The sequence below is a fragment of the Procambarus clarkii genome, chromosome 33, assembly GCF_040958095.1.
Source record: "Procambarus clarkii isolate CNS0578487 chromosome 33, FALCON_Pclarkii_2.0, whole genome shotgun sequence".
Classification (NCBI taxonomy): Eukaryota; Metazoa; Arthropoda; class Malacostraca; order Decapoda; family Cambaridae; genus Procambarus; species Procambarus clarkii.
In genome coordinates, this window is record NC_091182.1 from 15,328,125 (window position 1) to 15,350,872 (window position 22,748).

At 44.8% G+C, this 22,748-nt stretch overlaps 2 protein-coding genes across 2 annotated transcripts in view; one reads left to right on the top strand and one right to left on the bottom strand.

The window, feature by feature from the left end:
• LOC138370860 (uncharacterized) overlaps positions 1 to 22,748 on the bottom strand; it is a 300,961-nt gene that overhangs the window by 39,170 nt on the left and 239,043 nt on the right. The gene's annotated exons all lie outside the window — the stretch shown is intronic.
• Positions 3,944 to 22,748, top strand: part of LOC123753343 (zinc finger protein 84) — a 110,546-nt gene continuing 91,741 nt past the window's right edge. Inside the window, exon 1 of the mRNA XM_045735339.2 lies at positions 3,944 to 4,072. The gene's annotated coding sequence lies outside the window, so the exon portion shown is untranslated. The remainder of the gene's footprint in view (positions 4,073 to 22,748) is intronic.

Here is a 22,748-nt window from a genome sequence, read left to right on the forward strand (position 1 = left end):
TGAAGATATATATGTTTTTTATAGTTTCGTTCAGTAGCTTTTCGGTCATGGAGTGCAGACGCCTACGCACTTGCCAATATGTTGTGTAATTAACAAAGATTCGCTAATGAAGCCTAAAATATTACATGCCTCCAGAAAGACTGAGCTATAATCGTTACTGTGAGTGCACCAAAGGAAATATATCATGTTGGAGACCAATGATATAGCAATTTTAATTTAAGTTTCGACTACCGCCCGGGCGAGAGAGATGGGGCGACTCTCGCCCCATCTATTGGAGATTCTGTCCACTAAAGACCCAAAGCTACTCAAACCCTCCTAGCATTACGTCAGCAATGAAGTAATATGGTATATTTACTCACTATAATGTGGATGCTGGATGCAGAACATGAGAAAACATAATTTTACTCTGAAAAAATATAATTTCATAACAAAATAAGATGTAAATATGTAATATCAAAGGAAGTCGATGGTCCAAGCAACAATGTCGTGGAGCGACTTATCCAAGATATATTGCTCTCTGGAAAGTGTTTGCTGGCATATCAACCTTCTGTACACAGTGATCCAGTCGTCGAACTTCTCTGCTCAAATTATCGCAAATTTAATTTATGATGTTAACAAGTAGAATGAGTATTTTTAATCAAATCTAACATAACTAACCAGAAAACGTTAAAGATTATAGCTCTTGATAAAAATGAGTTCCCTGTTGGGTTGTTTGTGGACCTGCGTAAAGCTTTTGATACTGTCAACCACCAAAACCTTCTTCTTAAATTACATCATCATGGAGTCAGAGGACACTCCCTACAATACCTCAAATCTTACCTTACTGACAGGCTCCAATATGTTTCTGTGAATAATACAATTTCTCCCACCCTACCCATCAACATTGGTGTTCCCCAGGGCAGCATACTTGGCCCTCTCCTCTTTCTCATCTACATTAATGACCTTCCAAATGCCTCCCAACACCTCAAACCAATTCTATTTGCTGACGACACAACCTTCATTTACTCCAGTCCTGATCCCCTTGCTCTAAATGCCACAGTAAATACTGAGCTAAATAAAGTCCATCTGTGGCTAACTGCCAACAAACTCACCCTTAACATTGACAAAACTTTCTATATTCTGTTTGGCAATAAATCCTCTAATCAAATAAATCTCAAAATAAACAATACCCAAATTTGTAACAAATTAGATGGCAAATTCCTTGGCATTCTCATTGACCACAAGCTGAATTTCCAGGGACACATTCTAAACATATCAAAAAAAGTTTCAAAAACTGTGGGCATTCTTTCTGAGATCAGATATTATGTACCACGCCCTGCCCTGGTGACTCTCTATTACTCCCTTATCTACCCATATCTCAACTATGGTATTTGTGCTTGGGGCTCTACTACCCAAAATCACTTACGTCCTCTAATTACTCAACACAAAGCTGCTATTAGGACAATATCCAATTCTGGCCCCAGACATCACTCGGTACCCCTACTCAAATCTCTGAATATGTTAGACATTAAGTCACTGCACATTCTCTCATGTGTATTATACATATATAAAACGCTAAACTATAATGCCAATCCTGATCTCAAAAGCTTCATAGAAGGTTGTAACAGAACCCATGAGCACCACGCCAGAAATAAATACAGTTTTGATATTCCTAGAGTACGACTTAATTAAACTAGAAATGCTCTTCAAATCAAGGGACCTAGAATGTGGAATGACCTTCCCAACCATGTTAACGACTGTACCTCTCTCAACCAGTTTAAGATAAAAACGAAGCACTACCTAATAAATTCCCTGTAACTTACCCTACCCCTCTGTTGTCAACCCATGTCTGTTTTTTTTTTTTTTCAAAACAACGCTGTTTGAATGTAATTGTCTGTAATAATTTGTAATTGTATTTGTGCTGCTTTTTCAGCCATGTTCCCCCCCTCTTTTACCTCTATTTTTATTTGTTCTCAACACATTTTATTCTTTATACCCATTAGTATTAAGCTTTAGTCATTAATGTTTTTCCTGCCCGAAACGCTTTGCGTAATAGTGGCTTTAGGCATTGTATGTACTAGCTCTATCTATTAATCCAAGAAACTTTGTAAAATCTCTTGTATGTATGTACCTTACCTAAATAAACATTTATTTATTTATTTATTTATTTATTTATTTATTTATTTATTTATTTATTTATTTATTTATTTGCTTGGGTTAAACTCTAACAGCCATTTGTTCGACCATTCCTGCAGCTTGTCCAGGTCTTCTTGAAGCCTCAAGCTGTCCTCCTCTGTCTTAATCCTTCTCATAATTTTGTGTAACGTCACTAGTAACGGTGACGTCATGGCCGCTTGTGTAACGTCACTGTTAACAGTGACGTCATGGCCGCTTGTGTAACGTCACTGTTAACAGTGACGTCATGACGGCTCGTGTAACGTCACTGTTAACGGTGACGTCATGGCGGCTTGTGTAACGTCACTGTTAACAGTGACGTCATGGCCGCTTGTGTAACGTCACTGTTAACAGTGACGTCATGGCGGCTTGTGTAACGTCACTGTTAACGGTGACGTCATGGCGGCTTGTGTAACGTCACTGTTAACGGTGACGTCATGGCCGCTTGTGTAGCGTCACTGTTAACGGTGACGTCATGACCGCTTGTGTAGCGTCACTGTTAACGGTGACGTCATGACGGCTTGTGTAGCGTCACTGTTAACGGTGACGTCATGGCCGCTTGTGTAACGTCACTGTTAACGGTGGCGTCATGACGGCTTGTGTAACGTCACTGTTAACGGTGACGTCATGGCCGCTTGTGTAACGTCACTGTTAACGGTGACGTCATGGCCGCTTGTGTAACGTCACTGTTAACGGTGACGTCATGGCCGCTTGTGTAACGTCACTGTTAACGGTGACGTCATGGCGGCTTGTGTCACGTCACTGTTAACGGTGACGTCATGGCCGCTTGTGTAACGTCACTGTTAACGGTGACGTCATGGCCGCTTGTGTAACGTCACTGTTAACAGTGACGTCATGGCCGCTTGTGTAACTACGTCACTGTTAACGGTGACGTCATGGCCGCTTGTGTAGCGTCACTGTTAACGGTGACGTCATGGCCGCTTGTGTAACGTCACTGTTAACGGTGACGTCATGACCGCTTGTGTAACGTCACTGTTAACGGTGACGTCATGGCCGCTTGTGTAACGTCACTGTTAACGGTGACGTCATGGCCGCTTGTGTAACGTCACTGTTAACGGTGACGTCATGGCCGCTTGTGTAGCGTCACTGTTATCGGTGACGTCATGGCCGCTTGTGTAACGTCACTGTTAACGGTGACGTCATGGCCGCTTGTGTAACGTCACTGTTAACGGTGACGTCATGGCCGCTTGTGTAACGTCACTGATTAACGGTGACGTCATGGCCGCTTGTGTAACGTCACTGTTAACGGTGACGTCATGGCGGCTTGTGTAACGTCACTGTTAACGGTGACGTCATGGCCGCTTGTGTAACGTCACTGTTAACGGTGACGTCATGGCCGCTTGTGTAACGTCACTGTTAACAGTGACGTCATGGCCGCTTGTGTAACGTCACTGTTAACGGTGACGTCATGGCCGCTTGTGTAGCGTCACTGTTAACGGTGACGTCATGGCCGCTTGTGTAACGTCACTGTTAACGGTGACGTCATGGCCGCTTGTGTAACGTCACTGTTAACGGTGACGTCATGGCCGCTTGTGTAACGTCACTGTTAACGGTGACGTCATGGCCGCTTGTGTAACGTCACTGTTAACGGTGACGTCATGGCCGCTTGTGTAGCGTCACTGTTATCGGTGACGTCATGGCCGCTTGTGTAACGTCACTGTTAACGGTGACGTCATGGCCGCTTGTGTAACGTCACTGTTAACGGTGACGTCATGGCCGCTTGTGTAACGTCACTGTTAACGGTGACGTCATGGCCAAGCTTGGTGGAGCCGCCGCTCCGCGCGCTGCTGTTCCTTTCCTCAAGAGTAAACAATAAGACGCGGCTTCCACCTTCCCTCGACGCTGTGGTGTCTGTGTTGGCTACTGCTCTATTGACTGTCCTGGTCATCCCAGTTAAGTAAGTGATAGCTGGTTCTTATCTTGCTCTATAATACCAGTGTTTTACATAGTTATAACTGCCCTCGCTGCCATATTAAACCTTCAGTCACTTGATCAATGTTGAAGTTGGCTGACCACTCCTCACACGCTCAGCATCCCAGTACTTACTCAACATTTGTTACAAGCCTCTTCAAAGTTTTGTTCCATGAGTGTTACAAGCCTCTTCTAAGTTGTGTTCCAAGAGTGTTACAAGCCTCTTCTATGTTATGTTCCAAGAGTGTTAGAAGCCTCAGGACAGCACACTGGACTTGTGATCCTGTGGTCTTGGGTTCGATCCCAGGCGCCGGCGAGAAACAATGGGCAGAGTTTCTTTCACCCTATGCTCCTGTTACCTAGCAGTAAAATAGGTACCTGGGTGTTAGTCAGCTGTCACGGGCTGCTTCCTGGGGATGGAGGCCTGGACCTAGATTCAGGAAGCTCTGTGTATTTCTTCGTAAGTGGGTTTGCTACGAAGGTTCCTAAGTGTGCCCTAAGAAGATGCTTATCTTGAGATGATTTCGGGGCTAATAGTGTCCCCGCGGCCCGGTCCTCGACCAGGCCTCCACCCCCAGGAAGCAGCCCATGACAGCTGACTAACTCCCAGGTACCTATTTACTGCTAGGTAACAGGGGCATTCAGGGTGAAAGAAACTTTGCCCATTTGTTTCTGCCTCGTGCGGGAATCGAACCCGCGCCACAGAATTACGAGTCCTGCGCGCTATCCACCAGGCTACGAGGCCCCGCTTAGGTGCAATTCAATAACGTCCACTTAGGAAGAAATTTGTTGGTTCACCTGCGTGCCGATAGAGGTCACTACTGTGTTTCGTTTGGCCAATCAGAGAGCAGCAACATTCTTCATATTGAAGATTTAGCGCTGGCTTATCGGAACTCTACTGCCTCCTATTTACGTCAAATTTTCTTATAAAATTAGTATATTTTGAAATAAAACAATGTTTTTTCAACTTCTACAGCCAGCACCGACATTGTAGTAAACAAATATGTTACATTTGTTGTTTACCTACGTAATTCTAAGAGATACTGTGTAGCTGTCCTTGTTGCTCGGAAGATGCGCTGACAATTATTGTATATATTTCCTGAATTTACCCAAGGGCCACTAACTATCTAGTGACCTCGAAGAGGACAGAAACCCGGCGGCTTGTTAAAGGGCCCGCCAATTGTCTTAATGATATTTTTTAGCTGGAATTTGGCATTTACGGCTTCAGCGGGTAGGCGGTTCCATTGGTTTATAGTCCTCTTGGTGGAAAAAAAATCTGTTTTCAGTCCTACTTGAGAGAACATACTCTCCAACACTATATCTGTGATTGCCCTGTTATCAGTGACTTCATACCAAATGGTATGAGGTATTTTGAGCTCTGTAATTACTTCATACACTCAGGAATATTGGAAGATATTCTTGTACTGCACCCAGATTTTGCCAGTGGAGGCTAATAGATCAGCATTAAGTATTTTCTTCTCTCCTAATTCCATGTATGACTGGCCATCCTGTGAGGTGAGGACATTGGATGAGCTTGTAGCTGGTTTTTGATCTGTACTGTGTGGTCCTTTATACAGAACAGGGAAGCAGCACTTTGCTGCGTATACCTAAACATGTTTAAAAATACATTGTTTGACAGGAGTCTTGTAGAAACTGGTAAGAGTAATTATAATATAATGTTTCCATGATTCAGTGCTTACCTCTTGTGAAAATCGCGAAGAGTTGTTTAGTCAGAGTTGATTTGTTTTTTGTATTGAGGCTGGTATTTTCTAAATTGATTCCATGTACAGTATTGTATGTCTAACCATCCTGTGAGATGGGAGTATTAGATAAACTTATAGCTAGTTTTTTATCTCCACTGTGTAATATTCCATATAGAATAGGGTAGCAGCACATTGCTGTGTATACCTAATCTTCTTAATAAAAAAATCAGTAATAAAGATTTTAAATTATAGTTTGTATTATTACAAATACAGTACTGTATTATCCTTATTAAATCATGTTGACCATGGATCATTAAGATCTCATGTTGATATGTAATAGTCATATTTCTTTTGAACTGCTAATCCATGCTAATCATTCATTAAATTGTGCATTATGTCTCAATTTTTCACTTCCTTGGATATACTGTACAGTACAAAAAAATAGGATAAAAATAAACCAGTAATATTTCTTTCATTATATTTTTCATTTAAATAACTGCATCAATATTTTTACAGCTGACAGGATTTGTTTTACCATACAGGTGCATTATTTGTTAAAAAAAATTTGGTTTATTGTTACACACAATGGTGCTACATAGCTTTCCCAGCTTGGTGCCTTCTTTTAATACTTACTGATTAAAAAATAAATAATAAATACATTTTATTCAGGAAAAGTACATACAGTTGATTTACAAACATAATGTTGGATTTATAGACAGAGCTAGTACATACAATATGAGTCATTAATACTCATAGCGTTTCAGGCAAGGTGTGGGGGAAAAAAACACAGACTAAAACTTAATAGTAATCGGGATTAGGTATAAATTGTGTTGAAAGAAGGAAAAAAAAATACAAAAAGGGGGGTTAACATAGCATAAATCAGCAATTGCACATGTTGGTAAACAGCGTTGTTTAAAAAATAGCAAGACATGGGTTGACATTTAGGAGGTAAGTTAGGTTACATGGAGTTAATTAGGCAGTGCTTGGTTTAACTCTTAAACTAATTGAAAGAGGTACAGCCTTTGACATGATTTGGGAGGTCATTCCACATTCTGGGTCCCTTGATTTGTAGAGCACTTCTAGTTTGGTTACATACAGCCAAATTGTGTAACAGGAAGAGGTCTTGGACACAAATTTGTTCCATGCTAAATGTAGAGGAATCAGCTGAGTATTCCTCAAATAAAATAAGTTGCCTCAGCTTATAAGGTAAATAAAATAAGCATTTCTCAAATAAGTAGCTGCCTCACCTCACTGCCTTACTGCTACATAGCCTTCCTGGCATGGTGCCTTCTTTTGATAATAACTTGTTCCACACCCAAATTCTATAACAGGAAGAGGTCTTGGACCCCTACTTCCCTCTCTCTTTTTTAATAATCTATATAGTCATAATTATAGCTTTAAGTATTCAATGAATAAAGTTTTTGACATTTTTACCCTTCTCCTTACCTAACATCATTTGTGCAGCATATTTTTATTTTGTCTCACCCAGATTTAATTTCAAAATAAAACCAAACTAAATAAATTAGAAATGGGTATGTATAGCTAAGGTGCCCCTTACTACTAGGTGAACAGGGGCATTTGGTGATAGTAAATGATCCCATCAGGCAGGGCTCATCACCTTCTCTCATATTTCATGTTCACCAGTGTTTATTTACTTAATAACTACGGGTATAATATGTTGCTTTTATAAAACTAATTCTACTATCATCAAATACATATTTACTTCAAGTTTCAAGCAGAGAATGCATATATAACTAACATGAAGGACTCCTCTTCACTAGATTCCCCAGCTATAATATTTTGGTCATGTTCCAATATCATAAATCGATCCCAGTGTTATGTAGTAGAGAAAAAATGACATATCCAGTTTACGTAAAGCTACGAGTGGTCGAAACCACACTTAAATCCCGGAATGAACTTACGAAGGTTTTCCCACTTAGTGTAGCTACTTGAATACGGACGTAGCCGCCACGAAGGTGCTAAGAGGGAAAACGTTCTTAGCTAAGAGGAAAAACCTTCGTAAGTACCTTCCTGAATCCGGCCCCTGGGTGTTAGTCAGCTGTCACGGGCTGCTTCCCGTGACAGGCCTGACTAACCAAATGAGGCCTGGTCGAGGACTGGGCCGCGGGGACACTAAAGCCCCGAAATAATCTCAAGATAACCTCAAGCCTCATTTAAGTTCAGAGAAGTATCGAGTAGTTTTTTCCGGCAGTTTAGGATTTTGTTATAGTGCATTTTGTTACATTTCCCAGGCCTTTATTTGGAGTTGTTTGCCTTGAGTGCTGAGATTTAGACATTACTTTTGCACGTTAACAATTTAACCATAAAAAAATCAAACAATTCTGAAATATTTTTAGAAAATCTCACACTATTTGTCAACAAAGTCATGAAAAATTCACTCCAATACATTAATAAATTGATTTTCAACAAATATATTTACCCGTACTGGGGATTTCCGGGCGTGGCATCCTCCTACCCCACCCGAACAGGGATCAATAAGAGCTCCCGATAATGGTGGTCGTTTGTGATTGTTTTATAATAATCAGATTTATCGCTAAAAAGTCGGTAAAAATATGCATTTATAATAGTACGTTTATGGATTGGCAAGTACTGTGTAATTACCTAAGTGTAATTACCTAAGTGTAGTTACAGGATGAGAGCTACGCTCGTGGTGTCCCGTCTTCCCAGCACTCTTTGTCATATAATGCTTTGAAACTACTGACGGTTTTGGCCTCCACCACCTCACCTAACTTGTTCCAACCGTCTACCACTCTGTTTGCGAAAGTGAATTTTCTTATATTTCTTCGGCATCTGTGTTTAGCTAGTTTAATTCTATGACCTCTTGTTCTTAAAGTTCCAGGTCTCAGGAAATCTTCCCTATCGATTTTATCAATTCCTTATTTATTTATTTATTTATTTATATACAAGAAGGTACATTGGGTTTGTGAGAATACATAGCATAGTACAGTAATTGCACTCTTGTAAAGCCACTAGTACGCGCAGCGTTTCGGGCAGGTCCTTAATCTAACAGATAATTTTAAGTAGGTAAATTCTATCAGAATTAATAAAATGATAACAAATACATTGCAAGAAAAAAAATGAGATGAGAGAGATTAGAAAGTATATTAAATCACATTGGTATATTAAAACTCTGATTGATTACACTGACAGCTTGATTGGTAATTTAAACAAGATTAATAGACACCATACAGCAGATTGACAGTACATATAAGAAGACAGCAATGATCGCAATGATAAAGATGTTCAGGTTGAGTACATAAAGATTGGGTAGCAATAGATACAGTGCAGTTTTAAAGCAAAAGGTAAAAAACTATGAAGATGAAATTAGGTACTTTTTAGTATTGTTTTTGAATGATGCAAAAGTTGGACAGCTTTTCAATTCAATAGGGAGTGAGTTCCATTAACTGGGTCCCTTTATTTGCATAGAGTGTTTACACAAATTAAGTTTAACTCTGGGGGATATCAAAGAGATATTTATTTCTGGTGTGGTGATAATGGGTCCTATTACATCTGTCCAGGGAGAGTTTCAGAGCATGGTTTGCATTTAAGAACAGGGTTTTGTAAATGTAGTTGACACAAGAGAATTTGTGGAGTGAGATTATGTTTAGCATGTTTAGGGAGTTAAACAAGGGGGCTGAGTGTTGTCTGGAAGCAGAATTTGTTATTATTCTGATAGCAGATTTTTGCTGGGTAATGATGGACTTGAGGTGGTTTGCAGTAGTTGAACCTCATGCACAGATACCATAATTAAGATAGGGATAGATTAGTGCATAATATAGAGAGATGAGAGCAGAGTTAGGTACATAATATCTGATTTTGGAGAGTATACCAACTGTTTTAGAGACTTTCTTAGTTATGTGTGGTACTGAAGTTGAGTCTCTTGTCTAGGAATAGGCAAGAAACTTTCCATCATTTTTATTGCTAATGTTTACATTGTCTATCTGAAGCTGAATTGCATTTGTAGATTTGCTTCCAAATAAGATGTAGTAGGTCTTTTCTATGTTAAGTGTTAGTTTGTTGGTTGACATCAATAAGTGAACTTTTTTTAGTTCATTATTAACAACATTATTTAGTGTATGTGGGTTGGGGTTAGAGTAGATGAGGGTAGTATCATCAGCAAACAAAATAGGGTTTCAGAATGTTAGAGACGTTAGGCAGATCATTGATGTAAATAAGAAATAAGATAGGTCCCAAAATGCTGCCCTGTGGCACTCCAACGGATATTGGTAGTGGGAGAGGTTATATTATTGATGGCTACACATTGTTTTCTATCACTAAGATAGGATTGGATATAGTCCAGTGTATGGCCTCGAATTCCATAATGATGGAGTTTACGTAAGAGGTAATTGTGATTAACAGTATCAAAGACCTTTCTCAGGTCAATGAAGAGTCCAATCGGAAACTCATTTTTGTCAAGGGCTGAGTAAATTATATCAAGGAGACTAATAATTGCATCGTTGGTACTCTTTTGGGAGCGGAAGCCAAACTGACAGGGGCTAAGAATGTCAAATTTTACGAGGTGGGAGTAAAGCTGTTTGTAGATAATTTTTTCAAATATTTTTGATAGTATGGGTAGGTTTGATATTGGTCTATAATTGTTTATGTTTGCCGGATTACCTCCTTTATGAACTGGTGTTACTCTTGCTTTTTTAAGGATATCAGGGAAGGTATGACACTCAAGGGATTTGTTGAACAGCAGAGCTATAGGTGGGGCAAGGGCGTGGGAGGCGCTCTTGTATATAATGGATGATATTTCACTGATGTTCCCAGCTTTGGTTTTTAGTGAGTGTAAGATGGACACAACATCTGTCGGGCTGACTGGTGAGAGGAGAAGAGAGTTTGGATAGCTGCCTGAGAGATATGTGTTGATATGTGTCTGAGTCTGTGGGATTTTACTGGCAAGGTTAGCACCAACCGATGAAAAGAAGCTATTAAATTCATTTGCCATTTCTAAATCAGATGACGGTGTAAAGCCATCCTTAGAGAGTGTTATCTGGTTGTGGGAGTGTTGTTTAGTTCCCAGGATATTAGAGATGGTTTTCCATGTGCTTTTCATGTTGCCTTTTGCTTCTTTGAATCTAGTCTTATAATATGAAAGTTTAGCTTTTCTTATGATCCTGGTAAGCACTGATGAGTACCTCTTAACTACTTCCTTTGTAACTAGGCCAAACCTAAATTTCTTTTCATATTCGTGTTTTTTGTTGATTGATTTGATTATGCCACTTGTGAGCCACAGGTTTTTTTTCTTTTATCACTTACTTGTTTGGTAAGGAGGGGACAGTGAGTGTTGTAGAGGCTTAGAGTTTTGGAGAGAAAGAGGTTAGTTAATGAGTTTATATCCTGTGTATTATTAAATTCAGATTCCCAGTTAATATTGTGAAGTGCATTAGAAAGATTGCCTAAAGCTGATTCACTGTGTAGCCTGAATGAGAGTTTCTTGCTCTGGTGGTGCTGTGTCCATGTTTGCTATGAGGAAGGTAGGATAGTGGTCAGTTGTTCTGTCATAGATTACCCCAGATGTAAGGGGAGATGTTATATTAGTCCATAAGTGATCCAGAGTAGTGGCAGATGTTTGAGTGACTCGGGTGGGCTTGGTGATTGTGGGGATTAGCATACAGGAGTGCATGCTGTTACGGAAATAGTGAACTTGAGGGTTGTTTTGAAGACCCAGGCCAATATTGAAATCACCTCCCAGAATGATGTGATTTTTGTTGAGATTGTTATTTATGATAAGATTCTTTACGTTATCTGAGAATGAAGCTATGTTGGTATTAGGAAATCTATAGATGGCACCGATAGTCAGAGAGGATTTAAGGGATTTACTGGAGAACTTGGCAAAGGTATATTCACAATTCTCTATCACTGATGACACTATTGCAGATGAAGGTATCTTTGTAATATATTGCTGTGCCACCTCCTTTTTTATTAGGCCTGCAGTTATGAATGGCTTTAAAACCAGCTAAATTGTAGAGTTGGGTTTAGTCTTTACTTAGCCAAGTTTCTGTTCAAATGATAAATGATAAATTAGTACCTAGTGCTGTGAGTAGTACATTTATATCATCAAAATGTTTACCAAGTGACCTAACATTTTGGTTGTAAACTGATAAGCAGGTGGTATTTAGGAGTTTGTTTTTTGCAAGATTTGCTGTGTAATACCTGCAATAATGATGATCAATGTGCTGATTTGTGTGGGTATGAGACAGAAGATTTTGATCAGGATCAATATCAATAAGCATATAGATACAATAATGTCACGATACAATAAGATAAGCAATTACAGGAACAGTTAAATACTAAAACTGCTGTAAATAGAAAGTAATTGTAGCAAAACACAACAATAAATGTAGATACACAAAAAATAGAAATAATTAGAAGTAGAGCAAAGATTCCCGTAGATAGCCAGGAAGGATACAGTAGTTAGGTTAAGAGAGAAGAAAAAAACAGTAGACTGACAAGAATAATATATAGCAAAAAATAAAGAGACAAATAATAATCGTAAAGTAAAGATAATCTTAAAAATCAATTATTTAATATAGCTTAGTTGTGAACCTATAATTAGTTTGAACTTAAGAAAAAAAATATGAGCTCAGTAATTTATTACAATAAATGGTGCATAAATCAAATTACAATTAAATTTAAAAATTATAAACAAAAACAAAAATAACAGGGTAAGATTATATTTATGAGCAAGATTTTACTAAGACACTGAGGTAAATGCTTACATAAATACAAAGTCTGCTATAATTAGAGAATAATTATAGCAAAACACAATAATAAATGCAAGTAAACAAAAGAATTGAAACAATTAGAAGTAGAATAAAGATCACTAGATAGCCATAAAGGATACACAAGTTTGGTGGAGAGAACAAAAAAAAAAAAAAATAAACTGTCAAGATGAATATATACAAAATTGACAAATGATGATTGTAAAGTAAAATAATCTTAGATAATTAATTATATTTGGCTTAGGTCTTTAACCTATAATTAGTATGAACTTAATTAAGGAAACAAAATGAGATCAATAATTTCTATAAATGACATAAATTAGAACAATTAAATTTAAAATTTAAAAAAGAATAGGGTAAAATTAGATTTAAGAGAAAGATTTTACAATGATACTGAGGTAGATGCTTGCATAAGTGCATGGAGACTTGACTGATTACTGAGGAAATTATATGAATGAGAGAACATTAGGTAAATGGTAAGGCAGAGATAACACCTTGGACAAAGTTAGATTAAGTTAGGTTAGACTAAGGCACTCAAAGTTATTTTAAGTATTGGCATTGGTTGGGTTCAAGTTTTCAGATATACCACAATCACTAAAGGCCAGTAGTTGTTGGTCACACCTTATTTCATATCTTTTTCCTGCACTTTCCTTCTTTGCAATAATCGTTCCATTCCTAGTGTAGCACTGCTTGATAAGACCAGGGTTTTGTTTGCGAATTGTACGCAGCCTGAAGAGGAGGGATCCGCGCTGCTTTGTAAGGCACTCATTTATATAGAGGTTGGTTTTTTGCTTAGCAGCTGATTGTATGAGGTCAAACTTAACAGAGGGATTTGCAAGTTTGATGAGCATTCTCCTACTGCTATGGGATCTGTTTTTATCTATCCTGTTACTGTTTATCTATCCTGTTATCCTGTTTTTATCTATTCCTATTACTATTTTGTATGTAGTGATCATATCACCTCTTTTTCTTCTGTCTTCTAGTTTTGGCATATTTAATGCCTCTAACCTCTCCCCATATCTCTTGCCCTTCAGTTCTGGGAGCCACTTAGTAGCATGTCTTTGCACCTTTTCCAGTTTGTAGATGTGCTTCTTAAGATATGGGCACCACACAACTGCTGCATATTCCAGCTTTGGCCTAACAAAAGTCATGAACAATTTTTCTGGGGGGAGCCCCGGAGCTATCCCAGGCTGATATGCTAATGTCAGACTTTGGCATCAGTCATGTGTATGGAGTTCTTAGGCCTACCGGGGACCACGGCCAGAACTGGGCCCCCTCAGAGAGGCAAGGGGAGCAATGGCCTATAGAAGCCCCCGTGTAGTTGGAAGCATTCTATGTCTGCCATCGACCGGAACAGGCACCCAGAAAGGTAAGCGCCCCAAAACAAACCCCTATTCTGGTTAAAATTGCTACCTAAAACCGAACTAGTGGATAGAACTCCCCAACCGAAAACAAGCAAACTAGTGTGACGTCACACACTGCCGCGCCGCTGTCTGCGCAGCTCCCCCCTCCCCGGGAGGGGGAAGGGGGAGCCCCAGACCCCCCGCGCCGGCTACCCACACCTCAGTTCTTGAGGCTGATGCTATAGGCGATGGTCGTGTGCTCTGGCTCCGGTGTCGCTACTGCACTGTGCTTTGCGTGTGGTGTTAGTTTTGTGGGTGCGAGAGCCAGGAGTTATCTTCAGTACTCGGGCTGCATGCGCCTAGGGCTGCCTTCCCTAGGTGCCCTGTAAGTACTGCCCTTGGGGCTTGGGGCCACCTTCCACAGGCTCCTCGGGGTCTGCCTCTGCTGGTCCGTTTTACCTTTCGGTCGCCTGTTGGGCTCTTGGGTGTTCTGTTCTCCCTTGTTACCGGCAGGTAAGAGGCAGTTTGCACTGGTAGGGGCGCAGGGTGCTGCTCAGCTTGTATTTCCCGACATCGCGGCCGGCTCTGTTCCTTGGGGTTCGCTGTCCTCTTGCGGGGTTTTGTTTTTCTTTTTGTTTTTGCCTGGTGGGGGGTTCTGTCATTTTATTCAGTTTGTTTTTGCCCTTCCACTGTTCTCCTCGGTGGCGCCCCCTGCTAGGTCCCCGTGAGTGTACCGGTGAGTGGTGGCGGTCCCCTGGGGTTCAGCTTTAGAAGTTTGCTTGGTAGTTTTGGGCGCCGGTTTGCAGCACCCTGCCTGGGACTACCTGAGCGCGAGTCCTCTTAAAGTAAACGCTCAGGACCCTGGGAATCCCCTAGGGGGCGCGTGGGTCCGATGGATGTGACCCCGGGGTCCCCACTTGCTGTGTGCGAGTTTGAGGGTTGCTCGGTCCCCTTGTCTCAGGGTGACCCTCATTGTTTTTGCCTCTGCCACGCTGCCTGTTGGGTCGGTGGTACTTTCGACCCTGAGTCCTGTGAGTGTTGCTGCTTGCTTGTGACTCAATTTACCCAATCCTCTGATGATTCTATTCGGGTACGGGCGGCACGTGCGTTGCAGTCTAGGTTTCGTCTGTTGCAACGCGCTCGGTTGGTTGCTTCCCCGGATGCCCCGGGGCTGCCCCGCTTTGCTTTTCGAGACCCGGACTTGGGGGTGGGGGTCGCTTCGATCCTGGTTCAGTCCGCACCTCCTCGTCCTTCCCCTTCTGTTCGTTCTGGTCCCCCGCCCCTGCTTCCGGCCCCGAAGCGTCTGAGGGTTTCGGGGTCGGAGCAGGGGTTACTTGATCTCGAGACTCGGGCAGCTTCGGGGGTTGCCCCTTCCGGGGGGGCGGCAGAGGCATTCGAGTCTTGTCTCCCGGCCGAAGCTTCAGGGTCTGACCAGTGGGCCCCCCTTCCTCCAGCTTTTCCGGCTGCTCCGTCCTTGTCTTGTGGGGTCGGGGCTTGGGGAGAGGACTCGGCCTCGGGTCCTGTGGTGACGGACCTCGAGGCTGGGGAGGGGCTGACTTGGGGGCCTTGGGCCCCGCTGGACCCCGCCTGGGTTTTTCTTCCCACTGAGCGGGGCTTATTGTTACAAGGAGTGGGGTTTTCTTTTCCCACCTCTGCGTACGAGTTGGATTTGGTGTCGGCCCCTCCCCGGGTTCGGTTCCGTGTTCCCCCGGGTACGTCGGTTCCGTCCTTCCGGAGGTTTTCGGCTTATCGCATCCAACCTGGTGTGGTGCGAGCGGCTTTTGCAGCTTACCTCCTGCGTGACCCGGATTATGCCTCGGAAATGGATCCGTCCACGTTCAGGTTTGGGACTTCGTTCCCTTTCTGGCTCCGTTACGAGGTTCCGGAGTCGTCCTGGCTAGCAGACTGCCCCTTGTTTGGTCTGGATTCCTGGCATTCCTTCTGTCGTTCCCGCACGCTGGAGTGGCGGGAAGCTTCCACGGTGCTTCAGGTTTTCCTGGGGGGTGAACTTGAGTACCTGAATGAGTGCTTGTTTGCCCCTGCCCTTCCCCGCGATGTGGGCGTTATTCAGCTCCATGTGCAGGTTCCCTCCCTTTCGGCGGCGCTCGTGGCGGAGGACTTGCGCGCCCGGGGCCTTTTGTGTTCGGCCTTGCGGTTCTTTTCCCTCCTGGAGCTGTCTTCGGATTGGCTCGTGGAGGATGTGGGGACGCTTGGGTCCGTCCCGGGGTCCGGCACCTTGTCCTCGGCTGCGCGTTCGTCGGCTGCCTTGTTGAAGCTGTTCACGCCGATTTTGCGGGATGCGGTTTCCCTGTTCTATGCTTCCCGTCTCGCGTGTCGGCAGGCGGTGCTGGGTTCCTCCGTGGAATCTGCTTGGGCTCTGGCTCTTAGGCGTTCTTCACCTTTTTGTCCTCTCCTGTTTGGGGAGTCGGCCGTGGCGCAGTTTATTCAGGCTGCGTCGGCGGCTTGTCGTCCGATGTCGGACTTGTTAGTTTTCCGGGGGGCCCGGGGTGGGTCTTCCCGGAAAGGTCGTGCCAGGGCTCGGGGTTCCTCTCGTCGTGGTAGGCCTCTGGTGTCAGGTTTGGGGTTGGCTCCTCCTGCGGACCCTCCCTCGTCTGGTCGGCGCGGTGTTCGCGCTGTGCGGGGTTCTGGGTCTCGTAAGGGTCGCCGGCCCTTTCGCGGTTTGCCCCCTTGACGGGGCGATGGGGGGGCGGCTTGCGCTGTTCGCCCGCGCCTGGTCCCACGATTTGTGGGCCTTTCGGGTCGTGTCTCGCGGCCTGCGGTGGCGTTGGGTGGCCCCTCCCCCCTTTGGGGGGTCGGGGCTGGCAGGGCAGGCTTCTTCCCCTGCGCTCTGTCGAGTCGTCTTGGAGTGGGTACGCTTGGGCGTCGTCGAAACGACGTCGTCCCTCAGATGGGTTTCCCGTCTGTTTCCGGTTCCGAAACGGGACTGCGCGGACCTGCGGTTCATTCTGGACTTGTCCCGTCTGAACCCCTGGGTTCATTGCCCCTCCTTTCGGATGACTACGCTGTCTCAGGTTCGGCTCCTCTTGGAGCCGGGAGCTTGGATGGTGTCCCTGGACCTCCGGGACGCTTATTGGCATGTCCCGATTCATCCGCGGTTCAGGGACTGGCTCGGTTTTTGTAGTGGGGCGTCTGAGTTACCGCTTTCGTTGTCTCCCGTTCGGGTTGAACCTGGCACCTCGCGTGTTCACACGCCTTACACGGGTTGTGGTGGCTCGTTTGCGTCTCCTAGGTGTTCGGGTGTTGGCCTACCTCGACGACTGGCTGGTTTGGGCTCCCAGCCAGTCAGCTTGCTTGCTAGCCAGGGATTTGGTTCTTTCCCAGCTCGCCGGGTTCGGGTTCTTGGTGAACTGGAAGAAGTCCCATCTGGTTCCCTCTCAGGTTCGGACTTGGCTGGGTCTCGTGTGGGACTCTCGAACCGCCTCTTTGTCTCTCCCTCCGGAGTCTCTCCTGCAGCTGCTGTCCCGCCTTCGTCTGTTTCTGGAGGGCCCTCGGGTCACCCGGCGGTTGCTCGAGGGGCTGTGCGGGAGCCTGAACTTCGCGATGGTGGTCTACCCGCTGGGTCGGGTTTGGCTTCGACGGCTGTTCTGGTTCCTTCGGGGTTCCCCCTTCCGCCTCTCTCGCGATCGCAGTGTTCGACCCCCGGGGGACTTGCGTCGGTTGCTGCGTCACCGGCTTCCTCTTCGGGTTTTTCGGGGTTCAGTGCCTTGGCGCCTACCCGAGCCCTCGCTCGATGTGTACACGGATGCGTCGTCTCTCGGCTGGGGTTTTGTGACCAGTGCTCACCAGGCCGGCCAGGGGCGTTGGGATCCGTCCTTCCGTCGAGCTCACAGTACGGTGCGGGAGTTTGCGGCGGTGTGGTTTGCTCTGGGGAGGATTCGGGTGGCCCGCGGATCGACGATTCGGCTCCATTCGGACTGCTCTCCGGTGGTTCATTGCCTGAACCGCGGGGGTTCGATGCGGTCCTTGTCTCTTTGGGGTTGGTCGCTTCGGGTGACTCGTCTGCTGAGTTCTCGGGGTTTGGCTCTCCTGGCGGTTCACGTACGGGGCGTGTCCAACGTCTTGGCCGACGCCCTGTCTCGCTTCGTTCCCCTCTCCACGGAGTGGACGGTCGACGACGAGTCCTTCCGTTGGCTTTGCCAGACGTTCGGGCGCCCCGAAGTGGACCTCTTCGCGTCGGCGTGGTCGCGGCGTCTTCCCGTTTATGCGGCGCCCTTCCCCGATTGCGAGGCCGTCGGGGTCGATGCCTTTCGGCTAGACTGGTCGAGGTGGGGGTTCCTGTACCTCTTTCCCCCGGTTCGGCTGTTGCTCCAGGTCCTGACTCGCTTAGAGACTTACCGGGGGAGAGTTGTCCTTCTGGCCCCTTGGTGGCCGGCGCAGCCTTGGTTTCAGGCGCTGGTTGCTCGGTGTCCGAACCCGAGGGTTTTCCCGCGGTTCCGCCTCTTTCAGCAGATCGGGCCGGTACGTCACGTAGCTGGTTTGATCTTCTCCTCGAGTCTTCGCGTATGGTTTTTTTTGACTCGAGTCTATCATCATCTCTATGGTGATCAGGTGGCCTCCTTGTTGGTGTCCCACCTGAGGGCTTCTTCTCGGCGGCAGTATGAAGTTTCCTGGCGGTCCTTCCGTTTCTTTTTGCGTCTTCGTCGTGTTAGCTCCTTGTCTGTTCGGGTGGTCTTGTCCTTCCTCTCGTGGTTGTTTCAGGACCGTCATCTTATGCCTAACACTGTCGCTTCGTATCGTGCGGCGCTGGCGGAGCCGCTTCAGCTTGCTTTCGGTATCGATGTTACGTCTGCGCCGTTTCGCAAGCTGTCTCATGCATTGTTTCACCTTCGGCCTGCTCATGCGTCGCCTGAGCCGTCCTGGTCTTTGGACAGAGTGCTCGCTTTCCTTTCATCTCCTCATTTCGTTGTGGCCCCTTCGGTCCAGGATTGTTTTTCCAAGGCACTTTTCTTGTTGGCTTTGGCCTCTGGGGGTCGGGTAGGGGAGCTTCATGCTCTCCTCCGGCGCAGGGGTTTCTGCTCTTTTGGTCGTGGTGATAGTTTTGTTCGTTTGCAGCCGTCTCCTTCTTTTCTGGCGAAGAATGAGACTGCTGCGTTCCGGAGGGGTCCATGGGTGGTTGATGCTTGGTTGGTCAGGCCGGGGGTGCATCATGTTTTGTGTCCGGTTGCGGCGCTTCGCCGTTATTTGCGCGCCACAGCTTCTGTGTCCAGGGACGCGCTGTGGGTTGATCCGGTTTCCCTTCTTCCCTGTTCGCGGGTTCGGGTCTCTCAGGTCGTCCGCAGGGTTATTAGGTCCAGCCAGCCTGCGGTCTATCCCCGTGCCCATGACGTTCGTAAGTTCGCGGCTCTTGCTGCCGTCTTTGGGAATATGTCTTGGTCTGATATTCGGGCGCGGGGATTTTGGCGGTCGAACAGGGTCCTGGCTGCTCGTTACCTTGTGAATGTCCCTGGGCCTCGTCGGGCCTGTGTTGCTTTGGGTCGGCGGTTGCAGCCAGTTGTCTCGGCTTCGAGTTGAGGGGTGAGCGACGACCGCCTCCCGGGTAAGTCCCTCTTTTTCTGCCTGTGGGTAGTTAGCTCCGGGGAGCCGACGGGGCTCCCCCCAGAAAACCAGCGTTGAATGTAATGAAACGCCATTTTCTGGGTGAGTCCCGGAGGCTCCCCGGCATCCCTCCCTCCCTCCGGTCGGCGTTTTTTTTTGCGTTTTTGACATCCAGCCTCAAGAACTGAGGTGTGGGTAGCCGGCGCAGGGGGGTCTGGGGCTCCCCCTTCCCCCTCCCGGGGAGGGGGGAGCTGCGCAGACAGCGGCGCGGCAGTGTGTGACGTCACACTAGTTTGCTTGTTTTCGGTTGGGGAGTTCTATCCACTAGTTCGGTTTTAGGTAGCAATTTTAACCAGAATAGGGGTTTGTTTTGGGGCGCTTACCTTTCTGGGTGCCTGTTCCGGTCGATGGCAGACATAGAATGCTTCCAACTACACGGGGGCTTCTATAGGCCATTGCTCCCCTTGCCTCTCTGAGGGGGCCCGGTTCTGGCCGTGGTCCCCGGTAGGCCTAAGAACTCCATACACATGACTGATGCCAAAGTCTGACATTAGCATATCAGCCTGGGATAGCTCCGGGGAGCCTCCGGGACTCACCCAGAAAATGGCGTTTCATTACATTCAACGCTGGTTTTTTAGTATATCGCCATCCATGTATTAAAAAGCAATTCTGAAGTTAGAAAGCGTGGCATAGGCTCCTCGCACAATATTCTGTATGTGGTCCTCAGGTGATAGTTTTCTATCTATTATACAGTCTCCGTGGTGTAGTGGTAAGACACTCGTCAGGCGTTCCGTGAGCGCTTTGTCATGGGTTCGTATCCTGGCCGGGGAGGATTTACTGGGCGCAAATCCTTAACTGTAGCCTCTGTTTAACGCAACAGTAAAATGTGTACTTGGTTGTAACAACGATTCTTCGTGGCGGGGATTGTATTCCACTATAATGGAACACCACTATAATGTATACTAAACTAATAATGTACACACTACTACTACTTATCCTGAGTAACACTTCCTATCAGTTGCACTTGGTAACACTGTTATTGAACACGGTAATATGAGCTGACATATGATGGTTACACCGGAACCAAAAGGTACACTGCGAAACAAGGCAATGCTACACAGGATTAAATACGCTGCCACCATCTGCTTTTGACCATTGAGACTATATCAAGCAACGAGGCAAGAAACATTGCTTGACTTGGAGAGTACTTTCTATGACTGTCATTAATTATGGGATGGTTGTCAGCCATTATATCCAAAAGGCTAAGAGAATTCAACAATTGACACAGACGGGAAATTTAACATGAGTTTATTGAGAACAAAGCTATGCTAATCACCAATTGTAAATCCTATTTTAACACTGGCCAAAAGTTAAGAAATTTGGACATGGAACAAAACCTCAGAGATCACACACATTACCTTAAGACCTCTGTCTCTCCCTGGCTGAGATGTTCTTCACAGACCCGCTCTTGATCCCGGTGTCCCGCACTCTCCTCCTAAGTCTCTACAGGACCAATACACCCCCCAAAAAAAGGGGGGATATTTGCTGTTGCTAAGATCGAAAAGACGTCAGACCACACGTGCACAAACACTCAAGAATTTTCATTAAACTTGTACCCAGGGAAGCCTTCTCCAAGAGGTCAGCCCAGATGACCTCTGGATTATCTTGTATGTTGATTAAAAAAATTCCTGGGTTAGTCTTAGTCAGTATAGTTTCAAGTATGTAATATTTCATGATACTCTTGTCAAACATTGCAATGGAATTAGACTCCAGATTCTTATGTGTAAACATCCATGGATCTCCCCCTTTTAGCCAGATCAAAGGTCAGTCACACACGTAATTAATAATTCCTCTCTTGAACAGTGTATGGTAAATATCAAACAAGTTTAATGAAAATTCTTGAGTGTTTGTGCACGTGTGGTCCGACCTCTTTTCGATCTTAGCAACAGCAAATATCCCCCCTTTCCCCCTTTTTTTGGGGTGTATTGGTCCTGTAGAGACTTAGGAGGAGAGTGCGGGACACCGGGATCGAGAGCGGGTCTGTGAAGAACATCTCAGCCAGCAGCCCGTTCTCGCAAATTTAATAAGTCAATATTGACTTATTAAATATGTGCATAGGTGACATACTTAACATAATAGATACCCTTAAAAAGATTCATAGAAAACACCGACCTTACCTAACCTTGTTAGTATGTTAAGATAAGCATCTTATTGCTTCGTAATTACAATTATTACCTAACCTATAACAGGTATAGGTTAGGTAATAATTGTAATTACGAAGCAATAAGATGCTTATCTTAAGATACTAACAAGGTTAGGTAAGGTCGGTGTTTTCTATGAATCTTTTTAAGGGTATCTATTATGTTTAGTATATCACCTATGCACGTAGTTAATAAGTCAATATTGACTTTACGAATTTGCGAGAACGGGTTGCAGCCAGGGAGAGACAGAGGTCTTAAGGTAATGTGTGTGTGATCTCTGAGGTTTTGTTCCATGTCCAAATTTCTTAACTTTTGGCCAGTGTTAGAATAGGATTTATAATTGGTGATTAGCATAACTTTGTTCTCAATAAACTCATGTTAAATTTCCCATCTGTGTCAATTGTTGAATCCTCTTAGCCTTTTGGATATAGTGGCTGACAACCATCCCATAATTAATGACAGTCATAGAAAGTACTCTCCAAGTCAAGCAATGTTTCTTGCCTCGTTGCTTGATATAGTCTCAATGGTCAAAGGCAGATGGTGGCAGCATACTTAATCCTGTGTAGCATTGCCTTGTTTCGCAGTGTACCTTTTGGTTCCGGTGTAACCATCATATGTCAGCTCATATTACCGTGTTCAATAACAGTGTTACCAAGTGCAACTGATAGGAAGTGTTACTCAGGATAAGTAGTAGTGTGTACATTATTAGTTTAGTATACATTATAGTGGTGTTCCATTATAGTGGTATTACAATGGTGTTCCATTATAGTGGTATAACAATGGTGTTCCATTATAGAGGTGTTACACGGGGATCGTATTCCAGGGATCTGCCCGAAACGCTACGCGTACTAGTGGCTGTACAAGAATGTAACAACTCTTGTATATATCTCAAAAAAAAAAAAAAAAATCTAGAACCACCCCTAGATCTCTTTCTTTATCAGAATTCTTTAAAGATTTCTCACATAATATATAGGTTGTGTGGGGTCTATGTTCTCCTATTCCACATTCCATAGCATGGCATTTATTAACATTAAATTCCATTTGCCAAGTGGTGCTCCATATACTTATTTTGTCCAGGTCATCTTGAAGGGCATGGCAATCATCTAAGTTTCT